Genomic DNA, 23,588 nt, shown 5'->3' with positions numbered 1-23,588 from the left:
CTCACTCATGACTGGGAAGTTGGTTCTGGCTGTTGGCAGGAGATCTCAGTTCCTCATCACACGGATCTCTCCAGAGAACTTGAGTGTCCTCATAACATGGTGGCTGGTTTCCCAAGAGTGAGTGATCCAAGACAGTGTACAGTGAAGTCACAGACTTATCCCCTAGCCACAGGTGATTGAACCAGGGTGGACATTGACCCATGAGGCATCCTGGTGGAAAAAGCTCAGCTAAAAAAGAGAAAATGGAATCAATGGAGCCTGTCAGATTATCTCTTAGGAATTTGATCTGGAATACATGCTGGACAGATCCTAAGTCCTAAGGGCTATAAGTAAGCTGAAGTTATGCAGAAGCAGGAGCCCTGAGGAAGAGAAAACTACACAGGGGAGCAGGAAATGGAGGCAGGAAGGATGCCAATCAAAGTAGGAAAGGTAAAGGCAAATATTAGGAGATGTTATATTACCTTAAAATAGTATGTCTGCAAACTCCAACTGAGGGCCCAAAATGATCCTGTCAGTAGAAAAGCCTCAGAACCTTCCCATCCCTGAACTGTGCCTCACTTCGACTCTTTGAAGGCTCTCAGGACAAGTCAGAGTCTTAGCTTCCTTTTTTGCTATGTGCATCCTGATAGTAAGACCTCACTGCTGTTTCTTTGCAAGCTTCTATTTCTTACAACTAAGGCAGCCAGATGAGCCAGAGCTTTTAATCAAATAATGCGCTTCAGAGTTTACATAGCTCTCTCACAGCCCATTGGCATCAAATTCTTATAAGACCCCAGAGAGGGAGCACAGTAACTGCTCCACTCCACAGATGAGGTAATTAGGGCTCATAAGGATTAAAGTAACTGGCCAAGTTCACCCAAATAGTAAGGTAAATCAGGGCGGAGCTCAAATCCAGTTCTACTTCCTTGCCCAATGTTCTTTCCCATGTCACCATATAACTACTATCATATATATATATATACACACAAATGAACTAGGGAAGATGCACTCAGCCACCAAGTCACCCTTTGTGTGCTGAGCACCATTCTAAGAGTTCAGACACAGCAGGGAGTGAAACAAAGACCCTTGTCTCATGGAGATTCCATTCATAAGTTTAGTCATGTGAAGCAAACCACAAACATAAAATGAATTCTGGAAGCCCACCATGAAATCTACCCCATTATCCTGCAACCACCTCAGGGCATGTATGTGATTATTATTACTATATACAGGCATACTCCGGGAGATTGCAGACTTGGTTCCAGACTGGCACACTAAAGCAAATGTCGCAATAAAGTGAGTCACAAATTTTTTTGTTTCCCAGTGCATAGAGGAGTTATGTTTACCCTATGCTGTAGTCTAATAAGAGTACAATGCCATTATGTCTAAAAAATCAATGTATATACTTTAATTTTAAAAATACGTTATGGCTAAAAATTGCAAATGATCATGTGGGCCTTCAGTGAGTCATATATATATATATTTTTTTTAGACGGAGTTTTGCTCTTGTTGCCCAGGCTGGAGTGCAATGATGTGATCTCGGCTCACTGCAACCTCCACCTCCCGGGTTCAAGCAATTCTCCTGCTTCAGCCTTACAAATAGCTGAGATTATAGGTGCCTACCACCATGCCTGGCTAATTTTTTGTATTTTTAATAGAGACAGGTTTCACAATGTTGGTCAGGCTGGTCTCGAACTCCTGACCTCAGGTGATCTGTCTGCCTCAGCCTCCCAAAGTGCTGGGATTACAGGTGTGAGCCACCGCACCCGGCCAAGTCATAATCTTTTTGCTGGTGGAGAGTCTTGTCTCAATATTGATGGCTGCTGATTGATCACAGTGATGGTTGCTCAAGGTTGGGGTGGCTGTAGTAGTTCCTTAAAATAAGACAACAGTGAAGTTTGCCTCATTGATCGACTCTTTCTTTCCTGAAATATTTCTCTGTACCATGTGCTGTTGTTTGGTATTATTTTACCCACAGTAGAACTTCTTTAAATATTGTATTCAATTGCCCAGGTGCAGTGGCTTACGCCTGTAATCCTAGCACTTTGGGAGGCTGAGGCAGGCAGATCACGAGGTCAAGAGATCGAGACCATCCTAGCCAACATGGTGAAACCCCGTCTCTACTAAAAATACAAAAATTAGCTGGGCGTGGAGGCACCCGCCTGTAGTCCCAGCTACTCGGGAGGCTGAGGCAGGAGAATCGCTTGAACCTGGGAGGCAGAGGTTGCAGTGAGCCGAGATCGCGCCACTGCACTTCAGCCTGGTGACAGAGCAAGACACTGTCTCAAAAAAAAAAAAAAAATTCGTATCCAATCCTGTCAAATCCTGTCATGGCTTTATCAACTAAATGTATGTAATATTCTAAACACTGTTGTCATTTCAACCATTTTCACAGCAATTATTACAAGGAGTAGTTTCCATTTCAAGAAACCAGTTTCTTTGTTCATCCATAAGAAGCAACTTCTTACCCATTCAAGTTTTATGAGATTGCAACAGTTCAATTACATCTTCAGGCTTCAATTCTAATTCTAATTATCTTGCTATTTATAGCACATCTGGAGTGACTTCTTTCACTGAAATCTTAAGCCCTTCAAAGTCATCCATGTGGGTTGAAATCAACTTCCTCCAAACTCCTGTTAATGTTGTGAATCACAAGTGTTGTTAATGACATCTAGAATGGTGAATCTTTTCCAGAAGACTTTCAATTCATTTTGCCCAGATCCAACAGAGGAATCACTGTCTATGGCAGCTATAGCCTTTAAAGCCAAAATTACCCCTTGATTTGTCAGTTGCAGAATTGTGTTGTCAGGTATGAAAACTATGTTAATCTCCTTGTGCACCTCCATCAGAGCTCTTGGGTGACCAGGTGCATTGGTCAATAAGCAGTAAATTTTTTCATTATTATTATTTTGTAGAAACAGGGTCTCCCTATGTTGCCCAAGCTGGTCTTGAATTCCTGGACTCAAGTGATCCTTCCACCTTGGCCTCCCAAAGTGCTGGGATTACAGATATGAGCCACTGCACCCAGCCTTTTTATTTTTTATTTATTGTTGTTATTTGTAGTGAGCAATAAAATTTGAAAAGACTTTTTTCTAAGCAGTAGGTCTCAAAAATGGGTTTAAAATATTCAGTAAACCATGCTATAAAGAGATGTGCTGCCATCCAGGCTATGCTGTTCCATTTATAGAGCATAAGCAGAAGTGATTTAAAATGTTTCTTAAGGGCCCTAGGATTTGGGGAATGGTAAATGAGCACTGGCTTCAACTTAAAGTCATCAGCTGCACTTGCCCCTAATAAGAGATTCAGCCTGTCCTTTGAAGCTTTGAAACCAGGCATTGACTTCTCCTTTCTAGCTATGAAAGATGGCACCTTCATCCATCTGATCTTTTTCCTTTTTCTGAAGGCCATTTCACCTATATCAAAAATCTGTTGTTTAGTGTAGCCACTTTCATCACTGATCTTAGCTAGATCTTCTAGATAACTTGCAGCAGCTTCTCCACCCGCACTTGCTGCTTTACCTTGCACTTTTATATTATGGAGATTGCATCTTTTATAACCTCATGAACCAGGCTCTGCTAGCTTCCAACTTTTATTCTGCAGCTTCCTCACCTCTCTCAACCTTTACAGAATTGAGGAGAGTTAGGGCTTTACACTGGATTAGGCTTTGGCTTAAGGGAATGTCGTGGCTGGTTTTATCTTCTATCCAGATTACTAAAACTGTCTTCATATCAGCAATAAGGCTGTTTCACTTTCTTATTTTTCATGCATTCACTGGAGCAGCACTTTTAATTTCCTTCAAGAACTTTTCTTCTGCATTCACAACTTGGTTAACGGTTTGGCACAAGAGACCTAGCTTTTGGCCCATCTCGGCTTTCAACATGCCTTCCTCACTAAGCTCAATCGTCTCTAGCTTTTAATTGAAAGTGAGAGACGCGAAATTACTCCTTTCACTAGAACACTTAGAGGCTATTGTAGTGTTATTAATTGGCCTAATTTCAATATTGTTGTGTCTCAGGGAATAGAGAGGCCCAAGGAGAAAAGAGACAGGGGAATGGCTGATTGGTGGAGCAGTTGGAACACACTCACTTATCAAAGTTCTTCCTCTCATCTGGGTGCAGTTTATGGAGCGCTAAAACCATTACAATAGTAACATCAAGGATCATTGATCACAGATCACCATAACAGATATAATAATAATGGAAACATTTGAATTATTATGAGAATTATCCAAATGTAACACAAAGACAAAGCAAGTACATGCCATTGGGAAAATGGCACTGATAGACTTGCTCAACCCAGGGTTGCCGCAAACCTTTAATCTGTAAAAAAAAATGCAGTATCTTGAGGCATAATAAAATGAGGCATGACTGTATAGTTTTATTTATTTATACATAGAATAGTTATAATTGTCAGTATGTCTAACTGTCAGACAGTTTGGACAATTCAAACCAGACTTAATTTATTAGGTATAAAACTTCAAGTTACTTAACCTTGTGCCTCAGTGGCTTCATCTGAAGAATGGGAATAATAATAGTACCTGTCTCACAGTGCTGTTATGAGGATTCAATGAATGGAAATATGTAAAGTACTTAGAACAGCATCTGATACATGGTAAGTATGTATATTATTAAGTACTAGGATGATATGTTTTTTATGAATATTATTAAAATTATTATTATAGAAGTTTCAAATGCAAACCTCTTCTAGGTAAACTTAGGAAAACCTTGCCTTTCCTCAAAGTGACGCTTTCATCAAGGAGGCAAAAGAAGAAACTGGGACTGTGAGTCCAGGCAGAACTGGCCTTGCCTGTCACTTGCTGTGTGTCTTTAGGTATGCCGCTTTACCTCTCTGAACCCCAGTCAGCTTACCTACAAAATAGAGAGGAATAACATCCCATCCTCTGGTTTGTTGTGAGAAATGAGCAGTACATTGCAGTTAGTATTGTGACAGGTAATAGTAAGCACTGAATCAGCAAGACCCATTGCTGTCGACATCATCATTATGTCATTGTTGTTACCTGCAAACTCTAGTGGATGGAATCAAGCAGATTTAATTTTGAAAGTATGCAGATTTCACTAGGATAGTAAAAACTGTGGCCTGTTATACCATTAGATATTTATTATTTGCCTCCAGTCCTGATATGGTAACTTTGAAGAATGTCTGCCCATAGGAGAAGCTAAGAGGTTTTTTAATTAGTTAATTCTAATATTAAGTAAGTAATATATTGCCTTGAAAGGAAAACATTCAAGCCTCCTTTCTTTCTCTTTATCCTCTTCTTCAGTTGCCCAAGGAGAAGGAATTTCTGTGGTCTGGTCAGTTTTGTGAACACTTATTGGGCTGAAGGGTGAAGGCACCATGTTAGGAGGTCTGTGCATATAAGAGAGTAAAGAGACAGAGTGAGTCCCTGATGGAGAAGACTCAGCAGCCTATCTTACCTCCTGCCTCTTCTCCCACATGGCACCAGCCCTGGCACAGCACTAAGCCAGCCTGGTACCAGATGCTGGAAATTGGTGCTTCCATTCTCACAATTCCACTCTCTGATTACAGCCTTCTAGCTCTGGAAGGGGTGGAATGGATCAGTCTTTCCTCTTCAGATCTTGACCACATAGGCAGAGCAGAACTGGCACTCAACTACATTTTCTTTCCTTTTTTTTTTTTTTTTTTTTTTTTTTTGAGACAGGGTTTTGCTCTGTCACTCAGGCTGGAGTGCAGTGGCATGATCTCAGCTCACTGCAACCTCCACCTCCCGAGTTCAAGCGATCCTCCCACCTCCACCTCCCAAATAGCTGGGACTACAGATGTGCACTAGCACGCCTGGGTAATTTTTGTTTTTTTACTTTTTTCTAGAGCTGGGGTTTCACCGTGTTGCCCAGGCTGGTCTCAAACTCCTGAGCTCAGGTTATCCAACCACTTCAGTTTCCCAAAGTGCTGGGATTAAAGACTTGAGCCACCACGCCTGGCCCATACCCAGCTAATTTTTGTATTTTTAATAGAGACGGGGTTCCACCATGCTGGCCAGGCTGGTCTCAAACACCTGGCCTCAAGTGATCCACCCGCCTAGGCCTCCCAAAGTGCTGGGAGTACAGGCACGCGCCACCGGGCCTGGCCACACTCAGAAAGAATGGGTAGAATTTTGGTTTTCCCGGGTTCTTGGCCAAACTATACCTTAATACCAACTTCTGCCCAGATTTCTGACAGAATAAATAAATAGATGAATATAAGACACAGTCCCTGCCCTCAAGAGACTTACACTGTAATTAGGGAAGAAGAACTAATTCCAAGGACAGGCACTCTCCAGTGCTCTCTTCTACTGCAGGCGCTGAGAGGACTACATGTTCAAGGAAGTGCCTCTATAAGATGGTGGAGACTCTGGTCCCTGAGTGTCTGTGTGGAGAAGAGCCCCTTGCTCGCACACATTGCCTACTTAACATAGGCAAAAAATACACTTTTGTTGAATCAACCCACTGAGATTTCAGAGTTGATAGTGCAGCACAGCTTAGACCACCCTGACTCTGTGGTTCAGGCTTAACTCCAAAGACGTGATACTTGTTCAGTATCAATAAAAATCTCCTAAGAGGCTAACTGTCAAGTAGTCTTTGTCTTAACCTCTTAAATTACATTATTCCAGGATCCTAGGGGCTAAGGATCCTGACGAAACCGGTCCTAGTGACGAAAACCTAGCACCATGATGCAAAACAAACCCTCCAAGTCACCAAAATAGAAAAGCAGGTGACAAAATTGTGTTTTGGGAAGACATCTCCTGCTCTGTTATGAAGATAGATTAGGGGAGGCGGGACTAGAGGAGTGAAAAACAAGAGGCTAGGAAGGATGAAGTTATGGGAAAGAAGAGGCCAAAAAAGGATGCTAGAGGAATGGGGAGAATCATGGCAGATGGGGAGAATCATGGCAGATGGGGAGAAGGGGACCTTTGAGATGCCAGGCATCTGTGTGAAATTAGGTTTTACTTTTGCCCATATTCCTAGAGTCCCCAAATCATTTAGCTTCCCTATATTCATCCTTTCCTTGCCATCCCCACAGATGCTTAAAATGCTTAATCATTTTAAGCAAAGCACTACCTTTCCCAGCTGATAAAAATACTTACAACTCATCATGGTTGCTACTATCGCATAGTCTTTTATTGAATCTCTTCCCATTTGTTGGAAATTCAGAAAGCATCCAACTTCCTGCTTAGGCAGATTCTGCTAACTGGCACGAACCATAGGAGCACAGGAAAACTCCCTTCTGAGAAGAAAATTTCCAACACAGAAAAATACCTGTCCACTTTCCTAACCATTTCTCTGTGGACCTGGGTGGGTGAAACACATCGATTCTGCGGGGAAGAACTTTGAGAATAGAAGTCATATGTTAGGATGGTGAAGAAAAAAGTTAGAAGGGGTGACTGCCTGATGGCTTTGTGAAGTCTGGATCAGTTACCTCCAATTAATTTACATGACAAAGAAACAAACTTCTATGTTATCAAATAATTCTTAGGTTTCCAGTTCTGTGTGATTAAACCTAATGCTCACTGGTACTATGGACTTGTCTTCTTCCTCCCCTCTTCCTCCCATCTTTATTGGGAAGGAAATAGAGTATGTGCAGTAACCTTACAGCTCACACAGCTAATAGGCAGCAAAAAATCTTTAATCCAGATATTTCTGACTCTGAGCTTGAGTTCTTTCCACGGTACCAAGACATGTTCTGAATTCCATTTTGATACGCGTAGCATGGTATGCCTGGTAGGAATGTCAGCATAAAGTACCAAAAGCAGGGAAGGCTTCTGGGGTCAGTGAGTAGCTTCCCTGGAGCTATACTTTATTACAAAAACAGAGGGGGCTGTCTTGAACCAAATTCTTTCAAATATAAGTAAGAAAATCTCAGCTCAAACTAAACTAAGCAAAATGGAAGTTAATTGGTTCAAAGTGTTCAGGGAAAGGTGGGGATTTGCTAGCTTTGTGCACAGATGGATCTAGGGATTTCCCAATATTTTTATTTTTCTATTTTATTCTTCTATCTCTACCCATTTGCTCTTCTTCACTCAATGGTTGATTTCATTCTCTCCCACAGCAGTCAGTCTTTCTCCATAAGGCAGAGGGAAATGATCTTTAATTGACCCAGATTCACATTCTCCCAGCTTAACATGCCAAGCCAGAGAACATGCATCTCTGTCTATGTCTGTATATTAGTGCTATTGAAGACTATGATTGACACTATCTACTCCTGGAATGATTGCTATGGCTGTGAAAGGAGGTACCAAGATTGTCTAGCTAGCATAGAACGGATAGCCCAGGAGGCTGAGGCTGCAGTAAGCCAAGATAATGCCACTGCACTCCAGCCTGGATGAAAGAGCAGGACACTATTTCAAAAACAAATAAATAATATTTTTCAATGTAAAACTATAAATTAAGAAAAAAATTAATCAATGGAAACAGACCTAGAAATGACAAAACTTATGTAATTAACACACAAAGGCATTAAAAGAGCTTTTATAAATGTGTTCAAAATGCTTAACTAGTTAAAAGAAAAGCACAAGCAAAAGGAAAAGTGGAAGTTATTGTTTTAAGTAGAAATATCAGAAATGAAAAACACAACAGCTCAAGAGAAACTTTCACTGGATAGGAAGAACTGGATATTACATATTATAAAAGAAAATATGTAATTGAAGAAGTAACTGTAGCAACTAGCCAAAATAAGGCACAAAACAAAATAAAAAACTATAAAAATGAACAGTCTCAGTAGCCTATGGAACAAAATCAAACAGTTTAATATACATATAATTGGAGTCCCAGAGAAAGAGGTATATAAAGAAGCATAAGAAAACTTTGAAAGAAATAATGCCAACTTTTTTGTTTTACAAATTTGATGAAAATCAGAAAGACAGATCCAAGAAGTTCAACAAACCTCAAACAAAATAAATATAAAGCAAAGCACATCAAGCAACATCTTATTCAAATTCCTGAAAGCCAGAGGAAAAAAATAACTCATTGTTTACAGAGGAACAAAGATGAAAATGATTTCAGACCTCTCATCAGAAATCCAGAAAGGAGACAACATCTTTAAAATACTAACAGAAAAAAATAACTGTCAACTTAGGATTCTATATACAATAAAAATATACCTCAAAAATGAAGGCAGGCCCAGCGTGGTGGCTCACACCTGTAATCCCAGCACCTTGGAGGCCAAGGCGGACAGATCACTTGAGGTCAGGCTTTCGAGACCAGCCTGGCCAACATGGTGAAACCCCTGTCTCTACTAAAAAATACAAAAATTAGCTGAGTGTGGTGGCAGGCATGTGTAATCCTAGCTACTCAGGAGTCTGAGGCAGGAGAATCGCTTGAACTCAGGAGGCAGAGGTTGTACTGAACCAACATTGTGCCACTGCATTCCAGCCTAGGTGACAGAGCAAGATTCCATCTAAAGAAAAAAAAAGAAGGCAAACAAAAATATTTTCAGAAAAGCAAAAGCTAAGATAATTCATCACTAGCATATCTCTACTACAAAAAAATATTAAAGGGGTCACTTCCAAGATGGCTGAATAGGAAGAGCTCTGGTCTGCAGCTCCCAGCAAGGTCTATGCAGAAGACAGGTGATTTCTGCATTTCCAACTGAGGTACCTGGTTCATCTCACTGGGACTGGTTGGACAGTGGGAGCTGCCCACGAAAAGTGAGCTAAAGCAGGGCAAGGTGATGCCTCACCCAAGACATGCAAGGGGTCGGGGGATTTCCCTTTCCTAGCCAAGGGAAGCCGTGACATAATGTATCTGGGAAAACAGTACACTCCCACCCACATACTGTGCTTTCCCCATGGTCTTAGCAACCAGCAGACCAGGAGATTCCCTCCCATGCCTGGTTCGGTGGGTCCCACATCCACAGAGCCTTATTCACTGCTAGCGCAGCAGTCTGAGATCCACCTGCTAGGCTGCAGCCTGTCGGAGGAAGGGGCATCCGCCATTGCTGACACTTGAGTAGGTAAACAAAATGGCCGGGAAAGCTTGAACTGGGTGGAGCCCACTGCAGCTCAGCAAGGCCTACTGCCTCTATAGACTCCACCTCTGTGGGCAGGGCATAGCTGAACAAAAGGCAGCAGACAACTTCTGCAGACTTAAACGTCCCTGTCTGACAGCTCTGAAGAGAGCAGTGGTTCTCCCAGCACAGCGTTCAAGCTCTGAGAATGGACAGACTGCCTCCTCAAGTGGGTCCATGAGCCCCATGTAGCCTGGCTGGGAGACATCTCCCAGTAGGGGCCAAGAGACATCTCATACAGGTGGGTGCCCTTCTAGGATGAAGCTTCCAGAGGAAAGATCAGGCAGCAATATTTGCTGTTCTGCAGCCTCCACTGGTGATACCCAGGCAAACAGGGTCTGGAGTGGAACTCCAGCAAACTCCAACAGACCTGCAGCTAAGAGGCCTGACTGTCAGAAGGAAAACTAACATCAACAAAAAGGACATCCACACCAAAACCCCATTTGTAGGTAACCAATGTCAAAGACCAAAGGTAGATAAAAACAAAAAGATGGGGAGGAACCAGGGCAGAAAAGATGAAAATTCCAAAAACCAGAGGGCCTTTTCTCCTCCCAAGGATCACAGCTCCTCACCAGCAGTGGAACAAACTGGACAGAGAATGACTTGATGAGTTGACAGAAGTAGGCTTCAGAGGGTCGATAATAACAAACTTCTCCGAGCTAAAGGAGCATGTTCTAGCCCATCACAAGGAAGCTAGAAACCCTGAAAAAAGGTTTGTCAAATGACTAACTAGAATAAACAGTGTAGAGAAGACCTTAAATGACCTGATGGAGCTAAAAACCATAGCACGAGAACTTCGTGATATACGCACAAGCTTCAATAGCTGATTCAATCAAGAGGAAAAAAGGATACCACTGATTGAAGATCAAATTAATGAAATAAAGCAAGAAGGCAAGATTAGAGAGAAAAGAATAAAAAGAAATGAACAAAGCCTCCAAGACTATGTGAAAAGACCAAATCTACATTTGACTGTGTACCCGAAAGCAACGGGGAGAAATGAACCAAGTTAGAAAACATTCTTCAGGATATTATCCAGGAGAACTTCCCCAACCTAGAAAGGCTGGCCAACATTCAAATTTAGGAAATACAGAGAACACCACAAAGATACTCCTCGAGAAGAGCAACCCCAAGACACCTAATTGTCAGATTCACCAAGGTTGAAATGAAGGAAAAAATGTTAAGGGCAGCCAGAGAGAAAGGTCAGGTTACCCACAAAGGGAAGCCCATCAGACTAACAGCTGATCTCTCAGCAGAAACCCTACAAGCCAAAAGAGAGTGAGGGCCAATATTCAACATTCTTAAAGAAAAGAATTTTCAACCCAGAATTTCATATCCAGCCAATCTAAGCTTCATAAGTGAAGGAGAAATGAAATCCTTTACAAACAAGCAAATGCTGAGAGAATCTATAACCACCAGGCCTGCCTTCCAAGAGCTCCTGAAGGAAGCACTAAACATAGAAAGGAAAAACCAGTACCAGCCACTGCAAAAACATGCCAAATTGTAAAGGCCATCAGTGCTATGAAGAAATTGCATCAATTAATGGGCAAAATAGCCAGCTAACATCATAATGACAGGATCAAGTTCACACATAACAATATTAACCTTAAATGTAAATGGGATAAATGCCTCAATTAAAACACACAGACCAGGCCGGGCACAGTGGCTCACACCTGTAATCCCAGCACTTTGGGAGGCTGAGGCAGGCAGATCACGAGGTCAGGAGATCAAGACCATCCTGGTTAACATGGTGAAACCCCGTCTCTACTAAAAATACAAAAAATTAGCCAAGTGTCATGGCAGCCACCTGTAGTCCCAGCTACTCGGGAGGCTGAGGCAGGAGAATGGCATGAGCCCGGGAGGTGGAGCTTACAGTCAGCCGAGATCACACCACTGCACTCCAGCCTGGGCAACAGAGCGAGACTCTGTCTCAAAAAAAAAAAAAAAAAAAAAAAAAAAAGACACAGACTGGCAAATCAGATAAAGAGCCAAGACCCATCAGTGTGCTGCATTCAGGAGACCCACCTCATGTGCAAAGACACATATAGGCTCAAAATAAAGGGATGGAGGAAGATCTACCAAGCAAATGGAAAGGAAAAAAAGCAGGGGATGCAATCCTAGTCTCAGATAAAACAGATTTTAAACCAACAAAGATCAAAAGGACAAAGAAGGCCATTACATAATGGTAAAGGGATCAATTCAACAAGAAGAGCTAACTATCCTAAATATATATGCACCCAATACAGGAGCACCCAGATTCATAAAGCAAGTCCTTAGAGACCTACAAAGAGACTTAGACTCCTACACAATAATAATGGGAGACTTTAACACCCCACTGTCAATGTTAGATCAATGAGACAGAAGGTTAACAAGGATATCCAGGACTTGAATTCAGCTCTGCACCAAGCGGACCTAATAGACATCTACAGAACTCTCCACCCCAAATCAACAGAATATACATTCTTCTCAGCACCACATCACACTTATTCTAAAATTGACCACATAAATGGAAGTAAAGCACTCCTTAGCAAATGTAAAAGAACAGAAATCACAACAAACTGTCTCTCAGACTACAGTGCAATCAAATTAGAACTCAGGATTAAGAAACTCACTCAAAACTGCACAACTACATGGAAACTGAACAACCTGCTCCTGAATGACTACTGGGTAAATAATGAAATGAAGGCAGAAATAAAGATGTTCTTTGAAACCAATGAAAACAAAGACACAATGTACCAGAATCTCTGGGACACGTTTAAAGCAGTGTGTAGAGGGAAATTTATAGCACTAAATGCCCACAAGAGAAAGCACGAAAGATCTAAAATTGACACCCTAACATCACAATTAAAAGAACTAGAGAAGCAAGATCAAACACATTCAAAAGCTAGCAGAAGGCAAGAAATAACTAAGATCAGAGCAGAACTGAAGGAGATAGAGACACAAAAAACTCTTCAAAAACTCAATGAATCCAGGAGCTGTTTCTTTGAAAAGATAACAAAATGGATAGACTGCTAGAAAAATTAATAAAGAAAAAAAGACAGAAGAATCAAATAGACACAATAAAAAAAGATAAAGGGGATATCACCACCGATCCCACAGAAATACAAACTACCATCAGAGAATACTATAAACACCTCTACCCAAATAAACTAGAAAATCTAGAAGAAGTGGATAAATTCCCAGACACATGCACCCTCCCAAGAATAAACCAGGAAGAAGCTGAATCTCTGAACAGACCAATAACAGGTTCTGAAATTGAGGCAATAATTAATAGACTACCAACCAAAAAAAGTTCAGGACCAGAGAGATTCACAGCCAAATTCTACCAGAGGTAAAAAGAGAAGCTGGTACCATTCCTTCAGGAACTATTCCAATCAATAGAAAAAGAGGGAATCCTCCCTAACTGATTTTATGAGGCCAGCATCATCCTCATACCGAAGCCTGGTAGAGACACAACCAAAAAAGAGAATTTTAGACCAATATCCTTGATGAACATTGATGCAAAAATCCTCAATAAAATACTGACAAACCGAATCCAGCAGCACATCAAAAAGCTTATCCACCATGATCAAGTGGGCTTCACCCTGGGATGCAAGGCTGGTTCAACACACTCAAATCAATAAATGTAATCCATTGCAAAACAGAACCAAAGACAAAACCACATGATTATCTCAACAGACGCAGAAAAGGCCTTCGACAAAATTCAACAGCCCTTCATGCTAAAAACTCTCAATAAACTAGGTATTGATGGAACATATCTCAAAATAATAAGAGCTATTTATGACAAACCCACAGCCAGTATCATACAGAATGGGCAAAAACTGGAAGCATTCCCTTTGAAACCTGGCACAAGACAAGGATGCCCTCTGTCACCACTCCTATTCAACATAGTGTTGGAAGTTCTGGCCAGGGCAATCAGGCAAGAGAAAGAAATAAAGGGTATTCATTTAGGAAAAGAGGGTGTCAAATTGTAGCTGTTTGCAGATGACATGATTGTATATTTAGAAAACCCTATCATCTCAGCCCAAAATCTCCTTAAGCTGATAAGCAACTTCAGCAAAGCCTCAGGATACAAAATCAATGTGCAAAAGTCACAAGCATTCCTATACTCCAATAACAGAAAACAGAGAGCCAAATCATGAGTGAACTCCCATTCACAATTGCTACAAAGAGAATAAAATACCTAGGAATCCAACTTATGTGAAGGACCTCTTCAAGGAGAACTACAATACTGCTCAACAAAATAAAAGAGGACACAAACAAGTGGAAGAACATTCCATGCTCATGGATAGGAAGAATCAATATCATGAAAATGGCCATACTGCCCAAGGTAATTTATAGATTCAATGACATCCCCATCAAGCTACCAATGACTTTCTTCACAGAACTGGAAAAAACTACTTTAAAGTTCATATGGAACCAAAAAGAGCCTGCATAGACAATACAATCTTAAGCAAAAAGAACAAAGCTGGAGGCATCATGCTACCTGACTTCAAACTATACTACAAGGCTACAGTAACCAAAACAGCATGGTACTGGTACCAAAACAGATATATAGACCAATGGAACAGAACAGAGGCCTCAGAAATGACACCACACATCTACAACCATCTGATCTTTGACAAACCTGACAAAAGCAAGAAATGGGGAAAGGATTCCCTATTTAATAAATGGTGTTGGGAAAACTGGCTAGCCACATGTACAAAGCTGAAACTGGATCCCTTCCTTACACCTTATACAAAAATTAACTCAAGATGGATTAAAAACTTAAATGTAAGACCTAAAACCATAAAAACCCTAGAAGAAAACCTAGGCAATACCATTCAGGACAGGCATGGGCAAAGACTTCATAAGTAAAACATCAAAAGCAATGGCAACAAAAGCCAAAACTGACAAATGGGATCTCATTAAACTAAAGAGCTTCTGCACGGCAAAAGAAACTACCATCAGAGTGAACAGACAACCTACAGAATGGGAGAAAAATTTTGCAATCTACCCATCTGACAAAGGGCTAATATCCAGAATCTACGAAGAACTTAAACACATTTACAAGAAAAAAAACAAACAACTCCGTCAAAAAGTGGGCAAAGGATATGAACAAACACTTCTCAAAAGAAGACATTTATGCAGCCAACAGACACCTGAAAAAATGCTCATCATCACTGGTCATCAGAGAAATGCAAATCAAAACCACAATGAGATACCATCTCACACCAGTTAGAATGGCAATCATTAAAAAGTCAGGAAACAACAGGTGCTGGAGAGGATGTGGAGAAATAGGAAGGCTTTTACACTGTTGGTGGGAGTGTAAACTAGTTCAACCATTGTGGAAGACAGTGTGGCGATTCCTCAAGGATCTAGGAATAGAAATACCATTTGACCTAGCCATCCCATTACTGGGTATATACCCAAAGGATTATAAATCATGCTGCTATAAAAACACATGCACACATGTTTATTGCAGCACTATTCACAGTAGCAAAGACTTGGAACCAACCCAAATGTCCAACAATGATAGACTGGATTAAGAAAATGTGGCACATATACACGATGGAATACTATGCAGCCATAAAAAAGATGAGTTCATGTCCTTTGTAGGGACATGGATGAAGCTGGAAACCATCATTCTGGGCAAACTATCGCAAGGACAGAAAACCAACACCACATGTTCTCACTCATAGGTGGGAATTGAACAGTGAGAGCACTTGGACACAGGGTGGGGATCATCACACACCAGGGCCTGTCATGGGGTAGGGGGAAGGGGGAGGGATAGCATTAAGAGATATACCTAATATAAATGACAAGTTAACGGGTGCAGCACACCAACATGGCACCTGTATACATTTGAAACAAACCTGCACATTGTGCGCATGTACCCTACAACTTAAAGTATAATAAAAAAATTAATAAATAAAAAATAAAATAATAAAATAAATAAAAATAAATGTGGCACATATACACCATGGAATACTATGCAGCCATAAAAAAGGATGAGTTCTTGTCTTTTGCAGGGACATGGATGAAGCTGGAAACCATCATTCTCAGCAAACTATCACAAGGACAGAAAACCAAACACCACATGTTCTCATTCATAGGTGGGAATTGAACAATGAGAAAACATGGACACACGGTGGGGAATATCACACACCGGGGCCTGTCAGGGGGTGAGGAGCTGGGGACAGGATAGCATTCAGAGAAATGCCTAGGGTAAATGACGAGTTGATGGGTGCAGCAAACCAACATGGCACATGTATACCTATGTAACAAACCTGCAAGTTGTGCACATGTGCCCTAGAAGTTAAAGTATAATTTAAGATATATATATAAATCATTCTATTATAAAGATATATGCACATGTATGTTCCTTGAAGCACTATTCACAATAGCAAAAACATGAAATCATCCCAAACACCCATCAATGATAGACTGGATAAAGAAAATGTGGTACATATACACCATAGAATACTATGCAGCCATAAAAAGGAATGTGATCATGTCCTTTGCAGGGACATGGATGGAACTGGAAGCCATTCTCCTCAGGAAACTAACACAGGAACAGAAAACCACACACCACATGTTCTCACTTATAAGTGGCAGCTGAACAATGAGAACACATGGGCACAGGGAGGGGAACAACACACACTGGGGCCTATCGAGAGTCAGGGGAGAGAGAGCATCAGGATAAATAGCTAATGCATGTGGGGCTTAATACCTAGGTGATGGGTTGATAGGTGCAGCAAACTGCCATGGCACACGTTTACCTGTGTAACAAACCTGCACCTCCTGCACATGTATCCTGGAACTTAAAACAAAAATTTTAAAAGTCAAAAAATGTATATATTAAAGGAAGTGCTTCAAGCAGTGGAAAATTATTGAAATAAAAGCTTGCATATTAAAAAAAGAATAAAAAGTGCTAGAAATTGTGTAAATATTTGGGTAAATATAAAAGACTTTCTTTTCACTTGTAAGTTTTATTACAGATAATTGACTGAAGCAAAAATTATAACAATATATTTGGGGATTTGTAACATATAAGACAAAGTATGTGCACAAATATGAGAGGGAGAGATTGAAGTATATTACTGTAAGACTCTTATATTTTGCATTAAATGATACAATATTTGAAGGTAGTCTGTGATGTTGATGTATATTTTATTTATTTACTTATTTTGAGACAGAGTCTCACTCTGCTGCCCAGGCTGGAGTACAGCGGTGCAGTCTCAGCTCACTGTAGCCTCTGCCTTATGGGTTCAAGCGATTCTCCTGCCTCAACCTCCCAAGTAGCTGGTACCAGAGGCACACGCCACCATGCTGAGCTAATTTTTTTTATTTTTAGTAGAAACAGTGTTTCACCATTTTGGCCAGGCTGGTCTCAAACTCCTGGCCTCAAGTGATCCACCCACCTCAGCCTCTCAAAGTGCTCGGATTACAGATGTGAGCCACTGTGCCCTGCTATTGATATACATTGTAAGCCCTAGAGTAACTACAAGAAAGCTGTTTAAAAGGTATTTAGTTAATAAGAAATTAGCAGATAAAATGGAATAGAAAAACACTCCAAAAGAAGGCTGTTTGGCTATTCTTGCATTACTATAAAGAAACACTTAAGACTGGGTAATTTATAAAGAAAAGAGGTTTAATTGGCTCATAGTTCTGTAGGCTGTACAGGAAGCATGGTGCTGGGCATCTGCTCAGTTTCTGGTGAGGCCTCAGGAAGCTTTTACTTATGGTGAAAGGTGAAGCAGGAGTGGGCATATCACATGGCCAGAGCAGGAACAAGAAAGAGTTGGAGTGGAGGGAGGTGCTACACACTTTTAAGCAACCATATCTTGTAAGAACTCACTCACTATTGCAAAGATAGCACCAAACCATGAGGTGTCCACCCCCATGACTGAAACATCTCTCACCAGGCCCAACCTCCAACACTGGGGATTAAAATTCAACATGAGATTTAGAGGGGACAACATCCAAACCATATCAAAGGCCAAAAAAACGGAGATGGACAAAGAGTAAAAAGCAGATGAAGGAAATAGAAAACAAATGTCAGACAATTAGGTAGATCTAAGAAATAAAAAGAAAAATGAAAAAAATTTAAATAAAAAAATCAAGATGGCAGACTTAAATCCAACTTTTTCATTTATTATATTAAATGTAAATGATCTAAATATTTTAATTAAAAGGCAAATACCAAACTAGATTTTTTAAAGCATGACCCAACTATATACTGAATTCAAAAAACTTACTTTAAATTTTAAAACACAAATAAGTATAAAAATATAGAAAAAAGATATATGATGCAAACATTAAAGATACTAAAGCTGGAGGCCAGGTGTGGTGGCTCACACCTGAAATCCTAACACTTTGGGAGGCCAAGTGGGGGAAGATTGCTTAAACCTAGGAGGTTGAGGCCAGCCTAAGCAACATGGTGAGACCTCATCGCTATAAAAAAAATAAAAAAAAATAGCCAGGCACACTGATGTGTGCCTGTCATCCCAGCTACTCAGGAGGCTGAGGTGGGAAAATTACTTAAGCCCAGGAGGTCGAAGCACATGAACTATGTTTGCACTACTGTACTCCAGCCTAGGTGACAGAGTGAGACCCTGTGTCAAAAAAAAAAAAAAGTAATAAAGCTGGAATTGGTATGTTAATATCGAACAAAGCAAACTTTACTAATATAATTTTAAAAACAAATAAAATAATTCATAATTATAGCTGGATATTTCAACACTCTTGTCTCAATAACTGAAAGAATAAGTAGACAGTAAATCAGTGAGGCTACAAAACACTTAACACAGTCAATCAACTGAACATAATTGACATTTATAGACTGCTCCACTGAATAACTGTGGAATACACATTCCCTTTCGGGGCATATGGAAATTTCAACAAGACAGAATATATGCTAGGTCATAAAAAAAGTTCCAATAAATGTTAAAAACTGAAATTTTGCAGAATATGTTCTCTGACTGCAGTGGAATTAAATTAGAAATCAATAACAATAAAATATCTGGAAATATTTTTAAATATTTAAAATTTTATATATTTAAATATTTAAAAATTTAAAAATATATTTCTAAATAATAAATGAGTAAAGAAATAAATTGCAATATTAACAAGTAAATATTTTAAACTTAATGAAAATGAGAGCTGGGCACAGTGGCATGTATCTATATTCCCAGTTACTTAGGAGGCCAACGTGGAAGAATTGCTCGAGGTCAGGAGTTAGAGGCTGGCAGTACACTATGATTGTGCTTGTGGAGAGCCACTGCACTCCAGCCTGGGCAACACAGCCAAGACCTCATCTCTAAAAAACAAAATAAAACAAAATAAAAAACTTTAAAACTTAATGAAAATGAAACCCAAACATATGAATATTTGGGAAATACGGCTAAAATAGTACTTAGAAGAAAAGTTGTAGTTTAAAATCAATAATTTAAGAATCCACCTAAGAATCAAGAACTTCATATTTGCCACAGTATTGAAGATACAAATGCATAAAAATAATTATAAATCTATTTTGATGGGCACACAATATATAAAGGGGTAGTTCATAACATAAATGACAATAAAATGTGGGGCCAAGCTGTAAAGATTAGTTTTTGTATGCAATCAAGATTATGTTTGTATCGATTCAAAATATATTGTTTTATATTTAGAATATTTTATGTAATCCCCCGATAATGAAGAAAATAGTTACGGAATATACACCAAAAAGAATCAAAACTTATCATTAAAATGTATATTCTGCTGTCGTTGATGGAGTGTTTATACATTTTGTAGCTCATAATTATGGTGATTGGGTTTTCACACTCATGTATGAGATTTGCCTCTCTAAAACTTTGTTACAACATTGGCACATTACCCCATCTGATGTGTTATGGGGCGGTGTGTGTGTGTGCATATATATATATATGAGATACTATATCAAAAATGGATAGAACCGACAGATCAATAAGCAAATAAAGGACATGAGCAACACTACAAACCAATTGGACCTAACTGACATATACAGAACACTCCATCAACAATAGCAGAATATACATTTTTCTCAAGTGTACACGGAACATTGTCCAGGGTAAACCACATGTTAGGCAAAAAAAAAAAGTCTTAATAAATTTTAAAAGATTTAACTCATACCAAGTATCATTTCTGATCACAATGGAGTGAAACAAATCAATAGCAAAAGGAAAATTGGAAAAGTCATAAATACGTGGAAATTAACACACTCTTAAAGAATAAATGAGCTACAGAGAAAATCAGAAGGGAAATTTTAAAATATCTTGACACAAAAAAAGAGAAAATATCTTGATACAACAGAAAATGAAAACACAATATACCAAAACTTATGAAATGTAGCAAAAGCAGTGCTAAGGGTGAAATTTATAGCTATAAATGCTAATGTTAAAAAGGAAATATCTAAAACCAACAATCTGATTTTAAACCTTAAGGAACTAGAAAAAAAAAAGAACAAACTAAACCCAAAGCTAGCAGAAGGAAGGAAATAATAAAGATTAGAGTGGAGATAAGTAAAACTAGAGAATAGAAAAACAATAGAGAAAATCAATAAAACCAAAAGTTGATTCTTAAAAAAAATCAATAAAATTGACACACCTTTATCTAGATTGACTAAGAAAAAAATAGAGAAGATTCTAATTGCTAAAATCAAAAGTAAAAATCACTAATAATTTTTATTTGAGTACACATTGAAATATTTTGAATATAGAAGGTTAAATAGAATACATTGTTTAAAAAAATTTAAACTGTTAAAACTAATAAACTAAACTAATAAACTAATTCAGCAATGTTGCAGGATACAAAATCAACAAACGAAAATTAGTTGCATTTCTACATATTAACAATGAACAATCAGAAAAGGAAATTAAGAAAGTAATCCCATTTACAACAGCATCAAAAATAATAAAATACTTAGAAATAAATTTAACCAAGGAGGCCAAAGACTTGTACACCAAAAACTACAAAATATTACTAAAAGAAACTAAAGAAGATACAAATAAATAGAAATGAAGTCCATATTTATGATTGGAAGACTTAATATTGTTAAAATGTCTAGACTGACCAAAGCTATCCTCAGATTCAATGCAATCCCTATCAAAATCCCAATGACATTTTTTCATAAATATAAAAAAAACTTGACATAAAATCTTAAAGGATCCCCAAATGGCCAAACAATCTTGAAAAAGAAAAGGCCTCATACATCCTGACTTCAAAACATATTACAAAGCTACAATAACCAAAAAAGTATCTTACTGGCAGAAAGGTAGACATATAGACCAATGAAATAGAATAGAGATCCCAGAAATAAACCCTCCCAAATATGGTTAAATGATTTTCTACAGGGGTTCCAAGACCAGAAGTATTAGTCCATTCTCGCACTGCTATGAAGAAATACTTGAGACTGGGTAATTTATCAAGGAAAGAGGTTTAACTGGCTCACAATTCCACAGGGCTGGGGAGGCCTCAGGAAACTTACAATCAGGTCGGAAGGGGAAGCAAACATGTCCTTCTTCACATGGCAGCAGAAGCGAGAAGTGCAGAGTGAAGTGGGGGGAAGCTCCTTATAAAACCATCAGATCTCCTGAGAACTGACTCACTATCAGCAGAACAACATAGGGGTAACCACCCTCATGATTCAATTACCTCCCACCGGGTGGGGATTATGGGAACTACAAGATGAGATTTGGGTGGGGGGACACAGCCAAGCCATATCACCACACAATGGAGAAAGGACAGTCTTTTCAACAAATGGTACTGGAAAAACTGGACATCCACATGAAAAGGAATTAGGTTGGACCCTTACCTAAAACCATATGCAAAAATTAACTTAAAATGGATCAAAGACCTAAATATAAACCTTAAAACTAGAAAATCAGAAGAAAACCCAAGGAGAAAGCTTTTTGACTGGATTTGCCAATAATTTCTTGGATATGAGACCAAAGCACAGGCCACAAAAGAAAAAAATAGATAAATTAGACCTCATCAAAAGTAAAAACTTTGTGCATAAAAGACACTATCAACAGTGTGAAAAAGCAACCCATAAAATGAGAGAAAACATTTGCAAATCGTATATCTATCTGGTGTTAATGTCTAGAACATATAAATAACTCTGTATTGTATATGTATATATATGTATATATTTTTTAATTTTCTATATATTATGATGTTTTGACATCTTTAAAAAACACCTTTCTAGCTGGAGAGAGATTTTCTAGCTAGTCAGTTCTTCAAGATAGCAATGGTTCCAGGGTGCCTTTGACACACAAACTAACCATTCTAGAGCCATGCCTCCCTGCCAGGCTTGTATATCCCAAGAGGCAATATTCCTCTGACTTAATCATCCCAGGGCCAGGTGTCAGACAACCAGGACCACTCCTAGAGCCCAAAGCCCACTGAAAGTGTTTAAATTAGCCAATCCTAAACTGTTCACCCTTCCCACCTTTGTCTTTCCCATGGGAACCCCAACAAAGGCTCTGGCCTAATGGTTTTCCCTTGGCCTGTCTTCTGCCTCCTGATCACCCTGGTGTCTTTCCCATGTGGCCCTGCATGGCGTACTATGCCAATCCTCCTGTATCTAGGTGTTGTAAATATAATAACTTTTGATTTATCCTGAGCCTCTCTTGTCTCCTCTTGTGGCCCCACTGTACTGACTATATCATAAAAGAACACAAAACAAACACCTATAACTCCGCAACCCCCAAAAAAAGAACTCGATTAAAAAGCAGGCAAAGACGCAAGCCTTGGAAGCTCAACCAGGCCTGCATGAGTACGCTCAGACAATTGCAAAGCGGTTCCACTCTTCTCACCGTGGGGTTCACTCCCATTCCCACTATGTCCCCTCTCAGCAGGAAGAAGCCAGAGAGATCAACGGCCTTTTCCCATCTTCATAGCCTACACCTTAAGATTAAATCCCTCCAAAAGGAGGGATTGAAACTGCCTTTGCAAAATTTTGACTGAGACAGTGAAAGAGATCTAACTTAACTGACTCCATCTTGCTTCTAACCTCCAAGCTGTCCTCATTCATTCTTAGGCGTGGGCTGAAGTAACTTTGGGAGAAACTTAGTTTATAGTTTATGGTTTAAACAAGATGGTAACAGCCCTTTCCCAAAGCAGACCTCCTTCTTGCCTGGAGACTTCATTGCCTTTGTAGGACTAACATTAGCCATAAGATTAGAAATTATGGTCTAGGAGTCATGCAGCGGGGGGCTATAAGATTATGACCCTCCCTAAACTGCTCCTAAGATCAGTGCTTGAGATATTTTGCAGACCCTGCACTTAATGGATCAGTTGACACCACCCAGATCAATAAACTCATTCATCCGATCTTGTGGCCCCTACCCAGGAACTGACTCAGCACAAGAAGACAGCTTCAACTCCCTATGATTTCATCCCCAACAAATCGGCACTCCTGGCTCACTGGCCTCCCCTCACCCACCAAGTTATCCCTAAAAACTCTGCTCCCCAAATGCTCAGGGAGACTGATTCGCGTATTAATAAAATTCCAATCTCCCACAAAAAAAAGGGGGAGTAGTGCAAAGAACTTCAGCAGATATTTCTCCAAAGGAAATACACAAATGGCC

The 23,588-nt window shown here is 39.5% G+C and overlaps 1 long non-coding RNA gene and 1 other non-coding gene across 2 annotated transcripts in view; one reads left to right on the top strand and one right to left on the bottom strand.

Moving 5' to 3' along the window:
• The window catches only part of LOC129527389 (uncharacterized), a 123,871-nt gene that overhangs the window by 70,282 nt on the left and 30,001 nt on the right, over positions 1-23,588 (bottom strand). The window lies entirely within an intron of this gene.
• Positions 19,761-19,866, top strand: LOC115931155 (small nucleolar RNA U13). Its single transcript, XR_004067703.1, has one exon. It is a non-coding gene; the product is annotated as a small nucleolar RNA U13 (small nucleolar RNA).

Source organism: Gorilla gorilla, chromosome 18 (genome assembly GCF_029281585.2).
Source record: "Gorilla gorilla gorilla isolate KB3781 chromosome 18, NHGRI_mGorGor1-v2.1_pri, whole genome shotgun sequence".
Lineage (NCBI taxonomy): Eukaryota > Metazoa > Chordata > Mammalia > Primates > Hominidae > Gorilla > Gorilla gorilla.
Note: the sequence above shows the minus strand (reverse complement) of the source record. Positions and strands in the feature narration are given on the sequence as shown.